Here is a 22203-nt window from a genome sequence, read left to right as displayed (position 1 = left end):
CTATGTTGCTGTTCTTGTTATTATGTGTGTTATTGTTTTTTATTTGCATTATTATCCTCATACTACTACTGCTAATATTGCAACTACTAATAATACTACTTCTGCTACTACTACTACTGCTGCTACTACTGCTATTAATATTACTACTTCTGCTGCTACTGTTACAACTACTACTATTGCTACTACTACTGATACTATTACTACTACTAATACTAATAGTACTACTGATGCAACTTCTACTACTGCTGCTACTACTGCTACTAATATTAGTACTTCTGCTGCTACTGTTAAAACTACTACTGGTACTACTACTGCTATTACTACTACTACTGCTAATACTAATAGTACTACTGATGCAACTACTACTACTGCTGCTACTACTGCTACTAATATTAGTACTTCTGCTGCTACTGTTAAAACTACTACTGGTACTACTACTGCTATTACTACTACTACTGGTAATACTAATAGTACTACTGATGCAACTACTACTGCTGCTAGTATTACTACTACTACTACTACTACTGTTAATAATGCTACTAATAATAATACTACAGCTGCTACTACTACTACTACTGCTGCTACTATTACTGCTACTATTACAGCTACTACTAATGCTACCACTACCATTACTACTAATACTACTACTACTGCTACTAATAGTACTAGTGCTAATTAGCGACGAGACACCCACGGGTATTTGCGCGCTCTATAAATTGCTTAAATTGCTTAAATAAATAATAATATTATTATAACAATGCAATTTAGAACCATCTGCTCCGATCCATCACATTCTGCTCTTATAGTCGGCGCTAGCTTTGAAGTGTGACGTTTCGTGAAGGTTTTATTTATCGGTCATCAAACAGGAGAAAATAAAGGTTGATAACAGGGCCTGTGCAGTCTCACAATCATGAGAACAACAAAAATAAATACCTTTATATCATTATTATTATTGTTGCTGTTATTAATTTTGTCATTATATTGACATCCAACATCTTTAATAATACGAAAAATAATGAGATGATGATGAAGAAGAATGACATAAGTATTATGATTATTTGTATTATTTCTATTATTATTGTGGTGATTATTATGATTATTATTATTGTGGTTATGATTATGATTATGAGTATTATTTCTATTATTATGATGATTATTATTATTATGCGTATGATTATGAGTATGATTATGATGATGCCTAATATGGTTATTAATAATAATAATATGGTGATTATTATTGGTTATTATTATTATTATTGTGAGTGTTATTATTAATATTAATATTATGGTGATTATTATGGTTATGATTATGATTTTTATTATTGTTATTATTATTATTAATATTATTATTATTATTATTATGGTGATTATTATTATGGTTATTATCTCATTGGCTGCGCCGCCGATTTTGTGGAATTGCGGCACTTCCGCAAAACGGGCGGGGCCGCGTCGGCCATTGGCCGACGGCAGGACCAGCGAGGTAGTGCTGCCGTCGGCCAATGGCCGACGGCAGCATGGAAGGAGTTATTATTATTATTATTATTATTACTATTATTATTATTATTTTCATGGTGATTATCATTATGATGATTATGATTATCATCTTCAGGCTCCCCGCGACACACATCGGGGTTGTAACACAGCTGTCCCCTTAGTCGGAAGAGCGCACATTATATCTTGAAATAGGAATCCTCCCCCTCAGGGACGTCACGTGTCGACAGCAGTGAGAGCGCGCGCCTCCCATGAGAGCCGGCAATGATGCATCCGACAAGATGTTTCTAAATTATTGCTGTTCAATAATAACAACCCTAACAGCAACTACAATAACAAATAATAATCATTATAATAATAATTATTATCATTGTTATTATTATTATGACTCTAGTAATACACTGCGTTTATAAAGCGCTACAACCACTTCCAAGCACTAGAAAGCAAACACTATTACCTGGTTTACAGCTACTCAGTTTATCGACCTTACAATGATGGAAAGCTGGGTTGGCCTTGCTTGCAGGCTGGGTTCCAGTAAATCTCAGCTGTAGTTACCCTGCGCTCTAGCGCACAGAAGGCCTCCTCGCCACTCCCCTCCCCCATCACAAAATGCACGCACTCCTAACCCTCTAATAACTCTTTACAAACCCTCCAGGCACCACGCCGTTTCCCTGGCAGGGCGCACGTCCACCCCAATGTTCGTCGGTGACCACCCCTCATGTATAGCTCACAGAAGCGTGCGGTGAAATCCAGCGGCGCTTTAGGTCTCTGCAGTATTTTACCCGCCACAGTTCCCGGTTTCGAGTTTCTTAGCCTTAACCATCTGACCCTTTAACTTCACTTTCGTTTACTCATAATTCATCTTGATTTTCTGCCGCGTAGCTTTGCTGCCATCTTCTGGTTTGGAGTATTAGTGCAGGCAATGTTTTACTCGTGTGCAGATGAGCTATGACGTCATTTATCATAAATACTCTGAAAAAAGCAGCATGAACTTTCCCATTTTCGAAAACGGCATCCTGAAGGAAGCCATAGGCAATCTACCCTTCCCACCTAGTGGGCCTGGGTACCTATGTCCGGTAGCGGATGGGTCAAACCTTCCTCTCAAACCTGTGTCCAGTAACTGAGCCGGCAGCTCGCCATGTCCACATTCACGCTTCCTCTGAGCCTGGACTAATAAAAACACTGTTAAACCCTCACTCACAGTTTACAATGGGCCAGGGTGACCAGAATTTTAAAGCAAAAAAAGGGGACATTTCAGAAAAATAAAAGAAGGACTATAATTTTACGTCAAGCGAGCGCACAGAATGACAGCGCTCCTCAGCAGAGAATTACAAAACAGGCAGTAAGAACATACATATGATGCTATTTTTAAACCCAGTGGCTTGCCTGTGAATTAAATTGCTTTCTTGGAACAACTGCTAACTATCCCCGCTTTGTAAAACATAAAAATCACCTCCCCCCGTTTAAGTCAACCCTCTCCAAAAAAAAAACGGACATGAGGTAAATTTCTCGAAATCTGCCCGGACATCCGGTGAAAAACAGGGACTGTCCTGGCAAACCCGGGACACCTGGTCACCCTACAATGGGCTCAAGAGCAAGTGGTCCGGCTGTGCCTTGACATGATCGTGAAAAAGCACTTCAAAGTTCTGTTCAGTTCCTACAGGGTCGGACTGGGACAAAAAGGCACCAAAAATAAAATTGGCCTCCATTGGCAAATCATATAACTGAAGAAAGTAGCCAATTTCGCAAATCAGGCCAGTTTTCAACTTTTAAATTCATGAGGCATGTATTTCTTGCAAGGTGTGTAAGGCTGTAATCATTTATATTTGCTACAGGCAATGTTTGGGGTAATAACAGGAACACAAACAGCAAAACCAGCAAAAAACGGGCCCACCAGAGCAGAAAACAGGCCCACAAACTGCTAAAAACCAGCCCAGACGCACATCCGTCAGACAAGCCCATAGGGCACTCACAGAAAAAGCCCGATGGGCCACTCTGACCATGACAGTATCCAGGTGAAGAATTGGGTAAAACCTAAGAATAAATCATGTTTTAAAGCTCTGCGTGGGTGCTCACGTGGCTCAACGCAAAATGTAGTGTCTATTTACTATACGTTAAAGAAGGCAGGAAATGCAGTGAAAATGTGTGTGGGCAAGAACACATTTCAGTGAAACCACCTCTAAATGTTCTACACCACAATTACCGTCTTTTATCCATGCAGAGTTAGCCACCCTTTTGTTCCAGATTTAACCCTAATCAGAGAGTGGAATAGTAAGGAAGCCTGGGACCCTAATACAAACAAGAGGCATGGGACCTGCAAAAAAAACCAGATAGAATTGCAGTGCACTCCAGTTGACCCCTCTGACTAATGCTCCCTGATGCCACTGCACCTGCTTTGCTATTGATAGCTACTCTCCCAGGACCAGACAATTTACAAACCCAATGACAAAAAGCAAAGTCCAGAATGAAGAAAAATGGTCTTCTGCAGGCCCTGTGGTCCACTTTTCAGCATTTCTTTAGCCGCAACCTTTCCCTGGGCTTGAGGCCTGTTTCGCAATAGAGAAGTGTATTGCAGTAATGCAGAATAAAAACAATGCTAGCACCTCTGTTTGTGATGCTTCTTCTGTTTTGGTGTGAAGAGTGTGTGGTGATAAATCAGTAAAGCAAGCAGTAGTATTTTTAGCCTGCAAGAGCAAGCTCACGGATGGATAAAATGTGTGGGGAGTCCCTGGAGCTGGTGAACTCAAGACGTTGCGCAAACTTAACTCGGCGACCCTGACAATGCTCTAAAACCACATCTCACCTCCATTAATGGGGTCCAAAAGGCATCAGAATAGACTGACGAGTGTTTCAACCAGGCCGGTGAAGAGAGTGGCACATCAGGAAGGTGAAGGTGCTCCAGGTGGAAGATCCCATTGGCTCCCTGCGTTGGCAGTGCTGACATGGCCTGGTGAAGGCCGGATAACTTTTAGCCTTGTCTAGCAAGCGAAACAATTACTAAATATTCATCTGACCGAAAAATTTGTTTAGGTGGAAGAACTTTCTCTGTACAAACCTACAACCCAAGAACATCCCACCCATAAAACAGGGAGGTTCTCCAACAAGTGAAATCCAGAAAAGCGCAATACAAGCAATCCTTTTCTCAAAACATGAGTCAAGTAGAAGACGACCACACAGACTCCTGCACCCAATGAATGCCAAAGGCTGCAGGACGGTCAAACAGATACTCCAAGAGACTAACCCCATGGCCTGTGGTGTAGCTGGGGTGGGGCAACCCTTTTTGGGGGTGTTGGGGCTGTAGAGTAGAGTGATGTAGAGCAGAGTAGATTGTTTGTAGGGTGGAGTGGCATAGAGTTGAGTAGTGTAGGAGAGTGGAATGGCATAGAGTGGAGTAGATTGTTGTAGAGTCGAGTGGCGTAGAGTAGCGTGGAGTGGCATAGAGTGTAGTGTAGTGGTGCAGAGTGGAGTAGTGGAGTGGAGTAGTGTGTCATAGATTAGAGGGGAGCATAGTGGCCTGGAGTGGCATAGAGGGAATTGCGTAGAGCATCATAGAGACGAGTAACCTAGAGTGGCATAGAGTGGAGTAGAGTGCTGTACAGTGGAGTGTCATAGAGTGTCATAGAGTGTCAGTGAAGTAGAGTGGAGTAAAGTTTAATGGAGTAGAGCATCACAGAGAGGAATATTGTGGACTGCAGTGCCGTAGAGTGGAGTGTCAAAGACTGGAGTAGAGAGGACTAGAGTGAATCGGCATAAAGTACAGTGGTACAGAGTGGATTGGCGTAAAGAGCATTGACTTTGAGTAAAGTGGTATAGGGTCCATTGGCATAGAGTGCAGTGATATAGAGTGGTGCAGAGCTGATTGCAGTGGCATAGAGTTCAATGACGTAGAGTGTAGTGGCGCGGAGTGGAGTAGAGGGCAGAAACATAGAGTAGATTGTTTCAGAGCAGAGTGAAGTGGCCTGGAGTGGAGTGGTGCAGGGCAGTGTTTAGTGATGTAGAGTAGAGATGTGTACTGTGTAGTGGCATAGACTAGGGTGCAATGGTGTGGAGTGCAGTGGTGCAGTATAGATTAAAGTGGCATATAGTGTACTGGTGTAGAGTGTATTGGCGTAGAGTGCACTAGAGTGGCATAGAGTTGAGTGGTGCAGAGTATAGTGCAGTAGAGCAGCATAGAGTAGAGTGCAGTGTCAGAGGGCAGTGGCATAGAGTGCATTGTCATTAAGTGCAGTGTCGTAAAGTAGAGTGGTGAATTGGTGAAGAGTGCAGTGGTGCATAGTAGAATAGGGTAGCGTGGTGCACAGTAGATTAGAGTGGCATAGAGTGGATTGGGGTAGAGTGCTTTGGCATAGAGTATAGTGGCGTAGATTGTATTATCATGGAGTGCAGTGGAGTGGAGGAGTGCACAGTAGAGTGCAGTGGTACAGAGTAGCGCGATGTAGATTTCAGCTGCAGTAGAGAGTGCAGTGCTGCAGAGTAGAGTGTCATAGAGATCCATGGTGTAGAGTGGCGTAGAGTGTATTGGTGTAGAGTGCAGTGGCGTAGTGTGATGAGTAGAGTGACATTGAGAGCAATGGAATATAGTATAGTGGCTTAGAGTGCAGTGGTATACAGAAGAGTGTTACAGAGTAGAGTATAGTGGTGTACAGTGGAGTGGTGTCGGGTAAATTGGTATAGCGTGCAGTGGAGTAGAGTGTGTTGGTTTTGAGTAAAGTAGTGTGGAATGCATTGGCATAGAGATCAGCGGCATAGAGTCGAGTAAGGTGGAGCACCGTGGTGTGGAGTGGCGCAGGGTAGGTTGCAGCGGCATTGAGTGGTGTTGCGTAGAGTGGAATGGCGCAGAGTGGGATAGAGTGACGTAGAGCAGATTGTTTCAGAGTAGAATGAGGTGGCATAGAGTGCAGTGGCACAGAGTAGAGTAGAGTGTCGTAGAGTGCAGTGTCGTGGAGTGCAGTAGTGCAGAGTAGATTAGAGTGGCTTAGAGTGGATTGATGTAGAGTGTAGTGGTGCATAGTAGAGTAGTGTGGGGTAGAGTGCATTGGCATAGAGTAGAGTGGTGAAGAGTAGAGTGCAGTGATGCAGTGTGGGTTGGAGTGGCATAGTGTGAAATAGTGCAGAGTATAGTGAAATGACGCTGTGTGATGTGGTGTGCAGTGGAGTGCCTTAGTGTGGAGTGGTGCCGGGTAGAGTGCAGTGGCATAGAGCGGAGTACGCATGGTGTGGTACCACACTGCCATTACAGACAACACGTCTTCAATTGAAATTACCATTGCATTTGCACAGACATTCAGTTTTACTGATAAAAGTATGCAGCGTACAAACAGTAATGTGTGTATAGTGTATAGAATTGTTTTGATCATATTAAAATATTTGTTTTCACCACACTTCAGAATTACTGAAAAAAAGTGATTCATTTTTGCTTTTAATATTCTGAAATATCTGCACAGTTCATTTACAGGCATTTACATTTTGCTTTGTGCTAGAAAACAAAATAACATTGTACTGCACGCCCCGTGTAGCCAGCATGATTGTCACCTAAATCCTCTTACTTGAAACACGGAGAAAGAAAAGTAAACACCAAGCCCCCTGGAAGAAAGTCCCTGACATTTGACCTCTGTCTTTGAACGCACAGCAAATGGGACAAGATAAGAACAAGATTTATAGGTCGTTTTACAGAAAATCAGTACTGGTGAAAGAATACAGTAACTAAGGTATGGATAACGGAAGAGATGAACTGAAGCTAGACAGCCTAAAGCAAATAAAGTCAGCAAAGAGAAAGCAAGCAAATGTGAGTTACAAACTGCAAAGCCAATGGTAAGCAATGGATGGAATGCATTCCCAGGGAAGCTTTCCAAATGTCCCCATGATGTCGTCAGCAAACCAGACAGCTGTGCTGTCTGCTAGGCTTGGACCTATAAATGATAGGTCACAGCCGTGAAGCGAAACCCAGGGACACGGTCACGGGAGACATATTGTTTCCTCTTTGTGGGATCAGTAGCTGGGCAAAGCCTTGGCTCAGATCAGCTCCCAAAATACCCCAGTCCTTCTGCCTATGTAAGGCCTGGCTGGCTCTGGGCGATCACAGCTGTTCAGCGATGGTGGTGTGGGTGTTACAGTAGGCGGTGGCATTGCCCCCACCACCTCCATGGCTCACATGCCGACCGAGGCCTGCCTGACACTGAAGCAGGCAGCTGGTTATGACAGCTATTCCCAACAGCTGTGTTTGGGACCTACTTGGGTGGCAGCCCTGTCCTGCCTTGCCCATAAGTGGGCATGGCTACCCACTGCGCAGAGACCTCATGCACCCGTAAAAAATTAGCACACCGCAGCATGCGTGAGCGAAAGAACATTCAGATACCAGGCTGTACTCTGGCTTCAGTAATTTATATCAATCAGTGCCAGGCGTGGGTACATGTCTCTGGTTCCCTGCTGCACACTCTGCAGAAAACGAATTCCCTTGTCGCGAAAGAAACATTGGCATGCCCCATGTGTACTGAATTGCTATTACTTTCTGACATAATAGTTTCGGAGGATTACTAAGCCATCGTAGAATATTTATAACCAAGAACTTTTCGAAGAGTTTATGTAAGTTACAGTGCTACACCACACACATGCGCTAGAAGCTGGAGGCGCATGCGAGCATCTGGTGTAGAAGACAGACGTCACCAATGGAAACAAACACCTGTAACATAAACGTAAATGAATGTAAATGTACCCGTATTTATAGAGCGCACAGCTACTTCCCTGAGGTAGTGTCCCAGCGCTGTCCGTATACCGCTTAGGAACCCTTCCTGGTTTTCCCTGTGAGTGTCCACTCCTGGGCACCCCCAGGGTGAAACCAGGCATCCCAGCGCTTTTGGGGCAGTTGTGGAGATTAAGCAAGCTATTGCCCAGAGTCGCAGAGTGGGACCCATGATTAGAATAGGCACCGAGGTGAAAATGATCAGGTCCGAGGAAATTGAGCCCAAGACCCGTCAAGGCGGGAATTGAACCCTGGTCCCGGGCCAGACCTCTGCATCAGGGTCTGCCGCTCTAACCATTGAGCCACACTTCTCTTCTGTAACATCTGTCGGCTTCAATTGTGTGCATGCCTCTCCGACATAAACACCCATTTCTGTTATTAAGTACGATTATGAAGCTTTTTTATAGTTCACAGGATAACTTTAAACCAGTGTTTAATTTGTAAAATAATAGGTGCCATGGACCTGACCAGGAGGCCACTGCAGCTTGCACCACCCATCGCACCTGTCATCGCTGCCAATGACGGTACCAAAACAACTACTAACCATCTCTCTCGCCTGCAGGTGCGACAGTTCAGATTATTCAAGGTCCCCAAAGCTAACGGAATGGCTGGAGAGGCAGGGATTAGTATTTTTTTATGTATATTGTATTCATAAACAGCTGTTGCTCTGCTCATCTCTAAATTAGACGAGAAGCGCCACCATGTGGCAGACTGTCATAAGTGTGGTGTTGACAATTAAGTGCTGGTGCCGAGCACGGGAAACCACCGGCTCAAATAAAGCACTGCTTTAAAAGTGTAAACTGAAGACATATGCGCAAACGTGGTGTGCCCTACTTCAAGGAAATCAATATCAAATTTGTCTCACTAGGCCGGTCTTTCTGTAATGCAGCTGGGGCGGCAGACTCAGTCACACGTCTGGGTTCAGTGGCGTAACAATAGCTCCTGGGGTGTGCGGTGGGGGGTGCCTCCTCTAGCACTGTGCACGGGAGACGGGCCACTCGCCTGAGAGCTCATGACTGGACCTGAAGCGAGCGGGGGGACTCCTTGCACTGTGCCACTCTCTGGGTTAACTCTTATTTTTTAGTCAGTTACATGTCTATGTAGGGTGCAGAGGAGGTCACATATTCGTCAGACTGCCCTATGTTTAGAAAAAAATGACTCTTTTGTGCTGGCTCACACTCAACCACGTGCCATGTTTCCGTTTGACGCGTGACTGACGCCGCTTCAGTTTGACACGGCCTGCCGAAGACTGGCGTGAGTCCAGCTGGAGGGCCTTGTGTAGACCAGGAGTGAATGACTTCACTATATATATTTGCACTGCAGATGGAAGCCATTTCAAGGCGTTTTCAACTTAGCTGAGGTGACAGTAAAACTAACGGGGTCATTTAAGGATGTCCGGTGATATTAATTGCCACACTATGGCAGCCCTGTGTGTTAACTCATTTTAGAACGCTGGAATGTTGGGAGGCCAATGAAGAGGACAGGATGGCAGAGGGCCAATCATGGCTGGCACACACCTTCTGTTCCAACATTCCAATGCTTGTCTGTCTGTGTTTTGTTTCACCTACTATATAATGTTAATATTCTCATCTCAGTAGGTGGGATGTTCTAATAGCATTACAGCAGTTCAGGCCTATGACACAGGAAGAGGGCATTTAAGAACCGGTATAGCCCTTGACAATGGACTATAATGAGACACTACGCAATTTCTTTTTTTTTAAACTAATTATGCTTGAGTGTTTCCTATATTGTTAAGAGGTTATTTTTCAAAGAGTCTCTATTTATTAGGAGACAGTTTCTAAAACAAATTACTAGGGCCTGTCAAGTGCCCTATGAAGTGGGTGTCCTCAATACAGAAGCATGGTGACTGAATGACAACCAGAAAATATCACGGTCACACTTGCGCTTTGTGACTGTCAACAAGCACTGGTTGTTCCTGTTTAACAAAATGTTTTGCGACAAATCTATCTCTTCATCCCGCAGTCTTTTTCCCCGCAGGGAATCACAACGCGGTCGTTACAACGACCTAGTTGTGATTCCGCATACCATTACTCTGCAAGTCAGAACAACGACATGCGGGGGGTGGGGTGCTGGATGTTGGAATAGTATAATTTACTATTCCAACTCCAGTCTGTACGGACACTAGGGAATGTGCTGGATTTTAAATACAACACCTCCCCCCCTCCGCAAGTTGTAACGACCGCGTTGTGATTCCCTGCGGGTAAAAAGTTTTGTGGTAAACGTTGTTTACCTTTTGCAACAGCCACTGTGCAGGGCATTTTCAGGTTAGTGAGGAGCATTGTACAAAACCAAACAAAATCAAAAGTCCATGGCCAACTGATAAACTCCAAGAAGAGACAGGTTCCAGCCCAAAATAGCGAATATCTCCAGAAAATAGATGTGAATAACTGAAGCTGACAGTTTGATTGGTTAGTTACATTGGAGTCAAGTTCATACTGTTTGCCCTCCGTTCGATGCTCCATGTGCATTTTATATACTTGGTGCAGTAACAAAGCTCAACAGAGATTCAATGATTTTATATATGTGCTTTTCTATGATATTGGGAAATAGATTTTTTTTTTAATATAGCGTAAACTTGACCCAAAGGTATCAGAGCGCTTTACATGAGCACCAGTTGCATTTCAAACAGACACATACATTTTGTTAGGCATGGGGAGAATACATGATTTGCCCAGAATCACAGGATGTTGAGGGTCCCTGCCGAGACTTGAACCCGGTTCCCCAGCTTCGAGGTTGACTGCTCTAGCTATTAGACCACATCCTCTTCCATCCGCATATGCCAGGATGATTTGACCAGACTTGCGAGATATGACAGAAGGGCTGAACTTGCCTAGCAGTTGTGCCAAATTGGCCTAGAAAATGTGCACCCCTATTGTAATGTGCTTGGTGGGGCTTTCCAGCAGAGAATGTTGGACAGAGAAGGCGGGTCAGGAGAAGTCCCGCCTTAAGTCTCAACGGCCCCGCTCCCCAGTGACTCATGCATCACCCTTCCCAGCACGTCACATCACAGATGCAGTGTAGGGCCCTGTGGCGTATGAGGGTTGCTCAACCCGCCTGTCCTCCTCTCTCACTCTATAGAAGGACTGGATTTACCAAGACCACAAGGTATTTCCAACTCATAAAAATATAGCAACACCGCCACATCCTGTTTAAGCTCGTTCCCTGGCCACATAAAATTATATTTTGGCCAGCTGCTGTTTGATGAGTCAGGTGTTAAACTCTGTCTCTTCTTTTATTTCAGTAATTTTTTATTGAAAATTATATTTACTGAAAATTATATTTACATGGTGCAAGTGCTGTGTAGTGGTCTCTGGCTCAGTGGTGTCGCTTATGGTCCACTGCTGTGATTACGGTGGCTTGTGCGAGGACAGGTAGTTGTCTAGTGAGAGACACATTTCGCACTTTTTCTGTGCCTTCGATATGTGGTTGGTAGTTATGGTGTCTGCTCCCCTTAGGTAGGTAACCCAGTTGAACCAGGCTTTAAAGGTGGCTTTCGCTGTGTCCTTCCAGTTGTTCAGTACCGTCTTGACCGCCGCTGTCAGCAGGAGGTCAATCAGGTCCCTGTCCTCTCTGGATTTGATTGATGGATTCATATACCCTAGGGCTAGGTAGTGGAAGTCAAATAGTAGTGTAGCTCCTGTTATATCGTTGATTAGTGTGTTTATCGTGTTCCAGAATTTTTTGACCAGAATCAAGTACAGGAACAGAACATTAGACATGCACACATGGTACAGACATGGCATAACCACAGTAAGCCAACTCCAACACCGAGGAACACAGAATTTGTTTTTTTTTAAAACAATAATAATAAACTCTGTCTGTTCACCCTACAAAGAACTAGAACATGGTCAAATGAAAAAAAATCAAAACTACAGTGCTTTCTCCAAACTCAGAAACAGCTTTAAATCCAAGCCTTAGGCGATAAATTGGGAATAAATAAATGAGGAGAGGTTATATGTTGTGCCCCTTCTGTCAGCTTTTGTGTGAGCTTCAGAATTTGAGGGGATTCACTTCTAAATTGAGTACAGTGCAAATCTAGTAAAGTGCTGAGCAGAGGTCTCTTTCTGTGATCGAAGCCTTCTGTGATCCAAGCCTTATGAACTCTCATTCCCATCTTTCCGCAATCAGGGTTACGCAAATTTACAAAAAAAATTCTATCTTTAATTTCCCGTAATTCTCATAAATAAATAAAATGACTACCCATAGCTCAGGAAGTTCTCTTCATGCAGATTTTCTAGTTAAATTCAGGACTCTTTTTTTTGCAACGTCTAAGTTGGTTTGGGAAAAAAGATCAGAAACATCTATCCAGGTTCAAAGTTGAGAGGAACATGGGTTTTAAACTTAACTCAGAAGAAAACTGCACATCCATTTTCAATGTCGACGAGGATTAATGAGAACGTTTGCAAGGAAAAACTAAGCCAGGCCACAGGTGTAGGAAAAGTGGGAAACTTTGTAAACCAATAACTGAGATCTATATGAGACTTTGCTCACATCTTAAAACAATGAAAATCTCTAAAAGAGATCTGATATAACTGACCTACCACAAAAAGATAAACCACATGTTGGAAGAGAGACCCTACTGGACACAAATGCCAGCGGTCAAGTTTCAGAAACTTCGGGGCAGATTTACAAGCCCCTTGCGCCACTTTTGCGTCACTTTTCCCATGTTAAAAATGACGCACGGGCCTTGTAAATAAGCACCTTCATGCGTAAGTTAGTCCGGAAACAGAAAATGTGGGTTACAATTAAGGAACATTCTTCTCAACGGCCATGACAGGGCATTCAGGCTTCGAAATGTTACACATTTGGTCCTAATGTGGCCTTATTGTTGCTCTTTGTGAGTTTTTTTTACATTTCCTATGCTTTTGCTCTTAAATTTCCCTTCTTACACTAACACCCTGCTTTCTACTCATGTCAGCGCCTTTAATTAACTGGATCAAGGAGCCTTTTAACCGTCTTGGTTTACAACTTTATCCCTTTTGGCAAACAGACAAACTTCTGCCACTCATTTCAGTCGCTCACAAAAGTGAAGTGGCGTTCACTTGTTTCCCTTAAATAAATGGGAGGGCGAGGCTGGACTAATGGATGGTTGAATGCGAGAGCAGTAAACCACATGGCCATATTCGCATTAGCAGGGGGCTGGCCCGAGCCCAGCTCCCTTCAGCCAGGCCGACGGAGAGGAGGCCTATCTCCTTTTAACATAGATCAGACGTGCTTAGATGCGTAGCTCTCTTCAGTAGGAGAGGGCGGGTCAGCCGCGGCCCGTGGAGGGAGCTGCGGTGGGGCAGAATGGCGGGGCGGGGGAGGGGCAGGGGCAGGGTGCTATAAACTGGAATATGGATAATTGGAGGTAAGTAAACAATTTAATAAATAAAACAAATTTCGTAGCGTGTCCTGCCTTTCTGCCCCACTGCAACTCCCTTCACGGGCCGCGGCTAGGACGGGTGGTTATAAAGGAGACGTAGCTCCTTAAATCAGCCAGGCCCTTACATAAGCATTCTTGCTCTCCTCACTCCAAGTTTGGCTGGTGCCAATCAGTTCCTTTCGCAGGTGTCCTGGCCAGCAGACTGGCCTCTCTCACCAAGGGCCAGGTGGACCACGCTGGAGGTCTCGCTACTTTTAGCGAGCACTGGCGGTCTAGTCTAATTAGCTCCCTTCAGCAGATCCCTGACCATTGACCTAGCTTCCTTCAGCAGGGGTCACACAGGATGAACAGGATTCCTAGATCCTTTCAGCTGGAGTCAGGCTGGTGCGCCAACAGCCTAGCTGTCTACACCACTAGGAGGCTAGTTGCTTAAAAGGGCCATCCAGTGAGGAGAAAAAACTGTTCTCTTTCCCCAGTCCCACATCACAAAGCATCACTAACCATAAGCATTCTAGGATAGTCCCACATCACAAAGCATCACTAACAATAAGCATTCTAGGATAGTCCCACATCACACAGTATCACTAACAATAAGCATTCTAGGATAGTGCCACGTCACACAGCATCACTAACAATAAGCATTCTAGTATAGTTCACATCACACAGCATCACTAACAATAAGCATTCTAGAACAGTCCTATATCACACAGCATCACTAACAATAAGCATTCTAGGATAGTCCCACATCACACAGCATCACTAACAATAAGCATTCTAGGATAGTGCCACGTCACACAGCATCACTAACAATAAGCATTCTAGTATAGTTCACATCACACAGCATCACTAACAATAAGCATTCTAGAATAGTCCCACATCACACAGCATCACTAACAATAAGCATTCTAGGATAGTCCCACATCACACAGCATCACTAACAATAAGCATTCTAGAATAGTCCCACATCACAAAGCATCACTAACAATAAGCATACAAGAATAGTCCCACATCACACAGAGCATCACTAACAATAAGCATTCTAGGATAGTCCCACATCACACAGTATCACTAACAATAAGCATTCTAGGATAGTGCCACGTCACACAGCATCACTAACAATAAGCATTCTAGAACAGTCCTATATCACACAGCATCACTAACAATAAGCATTCTAGGATAGTCCCACATCACACAGCATCACTAACAATAAGCATTCTAGGATAGTGCCACGTCACACAGCATCACTAACAATAAGCATTCTAGTATAGTTCACATCACACAGCATCACTAACAATAAGCATTCTAGAATAGTCCCACATCACACAGCATCACTAACAATAAGCATTCTAGGATAGTCCCACATCACACAGCATCACTAACAATAAGCATTCTAGGATAGTCCCACATCACACAGCATCACTAACAATAAGCATTGTAGAATAGTCCCACATCACACAGAGCATCACTAACAATAAGCCTTCTGGACTAGGCCAACATCACACAGCATCACTAACAATAAGCATTCTAGAATAGCCCAACATCACACAGCATCACTAACAATAAGCATTTTAGAATAGTCCCACATCACACAGAGCATCACTAACAATAAGCATTCTAGAATAGCCCAACATCACACAGCATCACTAACAATAAGCATTCCTGAATAGCCCAACATCACACAGCATCACTAACAATAAGCATTCTAGAATAGCCCCACATCACACAGCATCACTAACAATAAGCATTGTAGGATAGTCCCACATCACACAGCATCACTAACAATAAGCATTGTAGGATAGTCCCACATCACACAGCATCACTAACAATAAGCATTCTAGGATAGTCCCACGTCACACAGCATCACTAACAATAAGCATTCTAGAATAGCCCAACATCACACAGCATCACAAACACTAAGCATTCTAGAATAGCCCCACATCATCCAGCATCACTAACAATACGCGTTGTAGAATAGTCCCACATCACACAGAGCATCACTAACAATAGGCATTCTAGAATAGCCCAACATCACACAGCATCACTAACAATAAGCATTCTAGAATAGCCCAACATCACACAGCATCACTAACAATAAGCATTCTAGAATAGCCCAACATCACACAGCATCACAAACAATAAGCATTGTAGAATAGTCCCACATCACACAGAGCATCACTAACAATAAGCATTCTAGAATAGTCCCACATCACACAGCATCACTAACAATAAGCATTCTAGAATAGCCCCACATCGCACAGCATCACTAACCATAAGCATTCGAGGATAGTCCCACATCACACAGCTTCACTAACAATAAGCATTCTAGGATAGTCCCACATCACACAGCATCACTAACAATAGCATTATAGAATAGCCCCACATCACACAGCATCACTAACAATAAGCATTGGAGGATAGTCCCACATCACACAGCATCACTAACAATTAGCATTGTAGAATAGTCCGACATCACACAGAGCATCACTAACAATAAGCATTCTAGAATAGCCCAACATCACACAGCATCACTAACAATAAGCGTTCTAGAATAGCCCAACATCACACAGCATCACTAACAATAAGCATTCTAGAATAGCCCCACATCATACAGCATCACTAACAATAAGCGTTGTAGAATAGTCCCACATCACACAGAGCATCACTAACAATAAGCATTCTAGAATAGTCCCACATCACACAGCATCACTAACAATAAGTATTCTAGAATAGTCCCACATCACACAGCATCACTAACAATAAGCATACAAGAATAGTCCCACATCACACAGCATCACTAACAATAAGCATTCTAGAATAGTCCCACATCACACAGCATCATTAACAATAAGAATTCTAGAATAGTCCCACATCACACGGCATCACTAAAAATAAGCATTCTAGGATAGTCCCACATCACACAGCATCACTAACAATAAGCATTCTAGAATAACCCCAAATCACACAGCATCACTAACAATAAGCATTCTAGAATAGTCCCACATCACAGCATCACTAACAATAAGCATTCTAGAATAGTCCCACATCACAGCATCACTAACAATAATCATTCTAGAATAGCCCCACATCACAGCATCACTAACAATAAGCATTCTAGGAGAGTCCCACATCACACAGCATCACTAACAATAAGCATTCTAGGATAGCCCCTCATCACACAGCATCACTAACAGTAAGCATTCTAGGATAGTCCCACATCACACGGCATCACTAACAATAAGCATTCTAGGATAGTCCCACATCACACAGCATCACTAACGATAAGCATTCTAGAATAGACCCACATCACACAGCATCACTAACAATAAGCATTCTAGAATAGTCCCACATCACACGGCATCACTAACGATAAGCATTCTAGAATAGCCCCACATCACAAAGCATCACTAACAATAAGCATTCTAGAATAGTCCCAGATCACAGCATCACTAACAATAAGCATTCTAGAATAGTCCCACATCACACGGCATCACTAACGATAAGCATTCTAGAATAGCCCACATCACAAAGCATCACTAACAATAAGCATTCTAGAATAGTCCCACATCACCACTAACAATAAGCATTCTAGAATCGCCCCACATCACAGCATCACTAACAATAAGCCTTCCAGAATAGTTCCACATCACACAGCATCACTAACAATAAGCATTCTGGGATAGTCCCACATCACACAGCATCACTAACAATAAGCATTCTAGGATGCTGCTGTGCTCGATGACGTCTGCTCGGGTTTTGACCCACACTGTGACCTCATGCTCGGGACGGCCCCTTTAAGAGGCCTAAGTTCCCTTCCGCAGGGACCCGGCCGTGCCCCGGGAGCCCTCCCTGGCAGCCCTGCGCCGTGTGACGACAGGCAGTGCTGCTGCAGTGCGGAGCTGCAGTTCCTTCACTGCATTCAAACGTGCGCAGCCCTGAGATTGAGTCAGCACATTTCCTCTCCTCTCCAGGCTTTTTTTTTAGGGTTGGAAGATTTAAGACCAACATACGTCGGATGTACGCCAGAGTGGCTGCAGCCCCTCGAGTAGCGCGTGCATAAAAGCTGCTCCTGAGAGCAGACCGGCGCGGTGAAGGCCCGGACGGGGCCCTCCTCGAGAGCCCGAGCCGCCACGCGTCTCTTTGTAATTTATGGCGCCTAGAAAGGGTGACGAGGGAGCTGCGGCGCGGCGCGCTCTCGCGAGAACACGCGCGCCCTCCTGCAGAAACCCCCGTCCCGCAGGTCAATTTAATATTGCTTAATAGCGCCGTGCTCTTCGACGCAACATTTTTCACCTGGCGTGGACAGTTTTAAATGAGATTGCGGCGGCAGGCCAGCGAGCTATATAATATATTTGTGCAATAAAACACTTTATTGTAGACGATAAATGTACGACTGGACGTGGATGGCTCACGGGACTGCTCGTGTTAATGTCTTTTCAGGGGCGGGGGTTCAGGTGATATCGTGGACGGCGTCCCCCACTTATTTTAACTGGAGCAAATGGAGCCACACATTCACTCTTTGGCCTCTCTGGGGCGAGATCGGAGCTCATTCAGAACGCTGCTCACGCACTGGCTTCTCTGATGCAATCGCGTCTAAGGGGCAGCCGAGGCCTGCATTGGGAGTAAATGCAGGGCGGTGACGTGGGGAGGGGGAGTGACAAGGTGGGGGGTAGTAATGTATGTATTACGGAGTTTTACAGGTAGGTAAACATTTAAATAAATAAAACGAATTTCGTTGAGTACACTGCATCCCAAAATACGATGCAGTGCGCACAACGAAATTCGTTTTATTTATTTAAATGTTTACTTCCCTGTAAAACTCCGTAATTCATACATTACTACCCCCCTCCCCACGTCACCGCCCTGCATTTACTCCCACTGCCGGCCGTGGATGCTAAGGGGTGAGTGGGGGAGGCAATGAGTCCGATGGTGCAAGCCACCTTTCATGATATCACTTCCTGTAGTGACGTCAGCATCCCCCCACTTCTTTTTTTAGAACTTATGCCCTGGTGGTACCTCTGGCCACCCAGTTAGGTTCAGATCGTTTTTTTTTTTTGGAGTTGGGTGGTGGTCCGCATGGCAGACATTGGGCTTTACAATTACCACAAACTGTCGGAGCATAACATAACGAAGTCGCTCCCCCACATGGCTAGTGAATACATTTTTTTTCAGTTTTATATAGCTGAAACTCGACCCGAAGGTTTTGTAGCGCTTTACATGAGCACCTGTTACAACACAAGGACACCAATTTTTTTTTGGGGGGGTAGGCACGTGGAGATTAAGTGATTTGCCCAGAATAACAGGGTGTTGAGCGGAGGGCAAGACTTGAACCTGGTTCCTCAGCTCTAACGTTGACAGCTCTGGCCATTACGCCACATCCCCTGCATGCCAACAGACCCGAATCAGGTGGGAAACTCCAGAGTTATGAAGCCAAAAATGTGTTAATTTTAAGTTTCTCCCACCTAAAACTGACCCTGCTTCAATATAAGCCAATAGGGAAAATTGATTCCATTTTTTTTTAAATCTTCCACTTTGAAAATGTTGGCATGTATCATATTTCACCCAAGAATAGCAGAAGCAAAGCAAAATAGTATTTTACCAACTAACCGAGAGCGATACAAGAACTTAGGGTGGAATGGTTCTGTTAGAATCCTCGATTGGGGCAATACACCCCAGATGACAACTGGGCAGGGGCGGCTCCTGCGCAACGGCGGAGAAGCGTTGCCCCACTGGCTCAGAGCCAGCAGGTGAAAAATAAAACAATGTTCTATCATCGTTTTACTTTTTATTTGCTGGCTCTGAGCCAGCACATGTAGGGAGGGGCAGGCCGTGCCATGGGAGGGGGGTGCCGTCTCAGGCCGGCCAAACACACATGCGCACTTAGATTTCTCCAGCCGGCTGTATTGTATAGCCGGGCTGGAGAAACAGCACAGACTCCCTGTCCTGAGCGAACCGTCTTTTCAGCCCGCTCAGACCAATCCCTGCGCTGCTCTCATAGCATGAGAGCAGTGCAGGCATTGCACAGGGAGTCTGTCCCAGTGTCTGCTGGGACAAGGAAGAACACAGAGGCGCGAGGCGGTAGGCGGCCGGTAGCTTAAGGTAAGTTCCTTTAAAAAAAAAATATTATTAACCCCACCTGTGCTCCCCCTCCTACGCTCCTTCCAACTGCCCCACTACCCTTTTTTTGTGGCGGCCGCCACTGCAACTAGCGGGGTTCATAAACACTGTGCTCGAAAGATTCTGAAATGCAACCACGTAGGTCATTTGGAAGGTCACATGATCCTTCTTCGCTACATGACAACGCTGCAAGGGTTGACACATCAGATGAGAAGGCCCCAAGACCCAAATCACAACTGCAAACCACCGCCCAGTGGCACACCGCTACGTACTAGACATATATGAGCCACGCCCCCCAAATCGCCCGCTCACAACAACGAGGCAGATTTACAAGGCCCTTGCGCTACTTTTGCGTCACTTTTAACATGGGAAAAGTGACGCAAAAGTGTCGCAAGGGGCTTGTAAATCTGCCCCAATGTGTTTTGTGAGCCAAGTCCTCAATGTGAGATCCTTTGTTGAATGAAGAGCATCTGAAGGCCGATGTCTGCACAAAGCGTCAAGTGGGCAATGAAACAATCGGGGAATGCTGCACCACGGAAATACCAAATATCATAATGTAAAATAACATAGCATAAAGTAGCACTGAAACTGAAATAAATTTGTATTTGTGCATCATACAGGCAGTGTACTCAGCAGTAGCGGTCGGCAGTAGGTGTTTCTGCAGGGCGGTGACGTGGGCAGGGGGAGGGGCAGGGTGGGGGGTAGTAATGTATGGATTACGGAGTTTGACAGGTAAGTAAACATATAAATAAATAAAAACGAATTTCGTTGCGTGCACTGCATCACCAAATGCGATGCAATGCGCGCAACGAAATTCGTTTTATTTATTTAAATGTTTACTTACCTGTAAAACTCCGTAATCCATACATTACTACCCCCGCCCTGCCCCTCCCCCTCCCCACGTCACCGCCCTGCAGAAACACCTACTGCTGACCGCTACTGGCACTCAGACAGGTTTGAGACACAGTTTTAGCATCGTGGTCAGTGGCGGCTCGCAGAGGGAGTGCTGCGGGGTGGTGGGGCGGGGAGGGGGAGTGTGGGGGGTAGTGGAGTCGGACATACGGCGGCAAGGAGTAAAGTTAGTAAATAAATAAAACTATTTACCTTGCGCTCGCTGTATCGCCAACTCGGCGATGCAGTGAGCGCAAGGTAAATAGTTTTATTTATTTATTTATTTATTTACTTGCTTTACTTCTTGCCGTCATATGTCATTTACGCAGGAGACCATGGAATAATTGCTCTCATCCAAGTCCCAGTACATTTTATGGAAAGGGAGAGAATGCATGTTGATAGGACTGGGGAATATAGTTTAGGTTGTACATTTTCGCTCTGTCTTTAGTGTTTATTGATTCACTCTGTATTTTTGTTGTCTTTATTTTTGTTTCTGCCTGCTTATTCTTTCAGAGAGGGCAGCAATACATTGAAGATACAAGGCAACTGATACACAGTGCACTGCTGTGGTTGACATGCAGCATAACCCTTCGGATACACGGGTCATTCACGCAGGACCATCAGCAAGATACAGCGCAACCCTGGAGATACAGGGCCTGCAGCATATAGCGCAACCTTTGAGATACAGGGCAGCGGCATACAGCGCAGCCTCTGCGATACACGGCTGGCAGCATACAGTGCAACCATTGAGATACAGGGCCGGCCGCATACAGCGCAACCTTTGAGATACAGGGCTGGCAGCATATTGCACAACCTTTGAGATACAGGGGCGGCAGTATACAGCGCAACCTTTGAGATACAGGGCCAGAAGCGTACAGTGCTTGCAACCTTTGATATACAGGGCCGGCAGCATAATGCACAACCTTTGAGATACAGGGCCAGAAGCGTACAGTGCTTGCAACCTTTGATATACAGGGCCGGCAGCATAATGCACAACCTTTGAGATACAGGGCCAGAAGCGTACAGTGCTTGCAACCTTTGATATACAGGGGCGGCAGCATACAGCGCAACCTTTGAGATACAGGGGCGGCAGCATACAGCGCAACCTTTGAGATACAGGGGCGGCAGCATACAGCGCAACCTTTGAGATACAGGGCCAGCAGCATACAGCGCAACCTTTGAGATACATGTCCCGCAGCATACAGCGCAACCTTTGAGATACAGGGCCAGCAGCATACAGCGCAACCTTTGAGATACAGGGCCAGAAGCATACAGAGCAACCTTTGATATACAGGACCGGCAGCATACCGTGCAACCTTTGAATACAGGGACAGCAACATATAGTGCAACCTTTGAGATACAGGGCAGGCAGCATACTGCACAACCTTTGAGATACAGGGCCAGAAGCATACAGAGCATGCAATCTTTGATATACAGGCCCAGCAGCATACCGTGCAACCTTTGAATACAGGGACAGCAACATATAGTGCAACTTTTGAGATACATGCCCGGCAACATACACCACAACCTTTGACATACAGGGCCAGAAGCGTACAGTGCTTGCAACCTTTGATATACAGGG

The sequence above is a fragment of the Lissotriton helveticus genome, chromosome 7 (genome assembly GCF_964261635.1).
Source record: "Lissotriton helveticus chromosome 7, aLisHel1.1, whole genome shotgun sequence".
Taxonomy (NCBI): domain Eukaryota; kingdom Metazoa; phylum Chordata; class Amphibia; order Caudata; family Salamandridae; genus Lissotriton; species Lissotriton helveticus.
This window is presented reverse-complemented; position numbering follows the sequence as displayed.